Raw genomic sequence first — 2506 nt, 5'->3', positions numbered from 1 at the left:
CCCACATCGGGCTCCTGGTGCATGGAGCCTGCTTCTCCCTCTGCCTGTGTCTCTGCGCCTCTCTCTCTCTCTCTCTGTGACTATCATAAGTAAATAAAAATTAAAAAAAAAAAAAAAACCCAGCACAAACTCTCCATTATCATTTAGATATCTAAATATACTACTTCGTCAGATCATTCTAAGGACTATAAACATGGCAATAAACAGCTTATATACATATGAGTTTCTTTCACATCACAGTGTAGAATGGTTACCTCATTAATCTCATGCTACTGTGAGGAAAACTGAAAAAGTGATGACAGACCCATCAGTAAGAACACATAATCTAGAATGTCGTTTTCTAAACTAGGTCACAGGCATAGTGAATACAGAGAACAAACTGATGGTTACCAAAGAGAAGGGGGAGAAGGAACGGGCAAAATAGGTGAAGGGGAGCTTCCAGTTACAGAATGAATAAGTCACCCTGACAAAAGGGACAGCATATGGAATGTAGCCAGTGATATTGCAGCACATGGTAGCTACACTGGTGGTGAGCATGGCATGATGCATAGACTTGCTGAAATCACTATATTGTGCACCTGAACTTGTGTGATGTGAACAGACTATACTTCAGTAATAAAATAAAATGAAAGAAGATGAAGTTAAAATAAACCAGGCTACAGGTGTTAGTCAGTTAAAAGAAAACAACAGGCCCAAAATGGTATCCCTTAGGCCACATCCACAAACCAGGGCTTAATACCAAGTCTAATTGCAGTTTCAACCTTCCCCCAGAACTGCAGTCTGAACCAGCCAGTCACTTAGGAATTTACTGATCACCAAAGAGTGTGCCACAGGGGCCCTCTCGATCTGCCAAGGATAGATGGAGTAATCTGCGTGGTAAGACTCCCTGCTTTTCCCACAGAGGAAAACTGACCTTGCCTGGAACAATCCTTTCTCTGTGCTAGTAACTCTCTTGCCCTCCGCCTTCCTATAAAAACCTTACATTTTGTACAACATCTAAGAGACCTCCTCTACTTGTTAGGATGCTAATTCATGAATTTTTTTAAAGATTTTATTTATTTATTTCAGAGATAGAGAACATAAGCAGGGGTGAGGGGCAGAAGGAGGAGAAGCAGTCTCTCCTCTAAGCAGGGAGCCCGCTACGGAACTCCATCCCTGGACCCCGAGATCATGAACTGAGCTGAAGGCAAATAGAAGCTTACCCCACTAAGCCACCCAGGTGCCCCTGATTCATGATGAATTTTTTTTTTAATTTTTAAAAAGATTTTGTTTATTAATTTGACAGAAAGAGAGAGAGAGCAAGCAAGAACAAGCAGGGGGGAGCAGGAAAGGGAGAAGCAGACTCCCCCCTGAGCAGAAGCCCCATGCAGGGCTCTATCCCAGAACCCTGGGATCATGACCTGAGCCAAAGGCAGACACTTAACCAACTGAGCCACCCAGGCCCCCCTGATTTCTCAAGATTCTTAAATTGAGAAAGACCTAGAAAAGGATCCAGGATATAGACAGCCCAAACATTCTCAATTTAGCAAGACTAGAAACTATAACTGTACTAAATACTCATTGTGGGCCTTTCAGAAATAATTTTTTCCTTTCAGAAATATTTAACAATAATTAAACACTTAAATATGGAAATGGTTCTGGATTTACATGCATCTAATACTGACTCTGTCCCTAATATAGAGCAAAAGACTTCACAAACACACTGAAACATGTGCCATCAGATAAATTGTGACTACGCAGAGAGGTTAAGTCATAACTTCACAATATTTAATTGTGACTTCACAGAGAACTTGCCCAAGATCACACTGCTAATAAGTGGGGAAGACAGGATTCCAAGCTGTTGCTATGGCCCCAGGCACCGTGCTCTTAACCACCATTCTGCATGAGATGTTGCTGCTACTCGGTTCATTTGTCCTCCCATTCTAGAACCCTCTGCAATGCAATAACAATAATTACTTGGGAGGAGGAGTCCTCTGTGACATAAGGAAAATAATTCTTGATGGAATATTCTGTTCTTTTCCCAGCTCTGTTGATTAGCCCAGTGAACAAGGACAAGTGTCTCTACCTCATTTCCTCTCATTTCCCAAATCTAAAAAAAATGCTGACATGGAAATGAATAGTCTCAAAAGTTCTTCTCACTCCTAGATTCAAAGTTTTAAGAAAAAATATATTCTCCAAGTTAAGGAGCATATATTTTAAATTAAGGAGTACGTCATAGTTTAAATTATATGTCTTTGTCTATAATGACATGTTTAAGCTTGAGCATACCTTAAAGAAAACCCCATAGGATTTGTGTTTGTTTTTCATAGTGGGCTTTAAACATTGGATTTTGGTTAAAAAAAAAAACAAACCCTCAACTTTAATGATCTCATTTCATTCACTCTTTTCAAGAAGATGAGTCCAGCTCTGACAATGCTTGGACTCATGAAGCTCCTCTCCTGAGCAGAGACAGGCACTTTCTGCTGTGACATGGGGACACCTCCCTTGACATTATGACATGTAGGTA

Source organism: Canis lupus, chromosome 3, assembly GCF_011100685.1.
Source record: "Canis lupus familiaris isolate Mischka breed German Shepherd chromosome 3, alternate assembly UU_Cfam_GSD_1.0, whole genome shotgun sequence".
Lineage (NCBI taxonomy): Eukaryota > Metazoa > Chordata > Mammalia > Carnivora > Canidae > Canis > Canis lupus.
Note: the sequence above shows the minus strand (reverse complement) of the source record.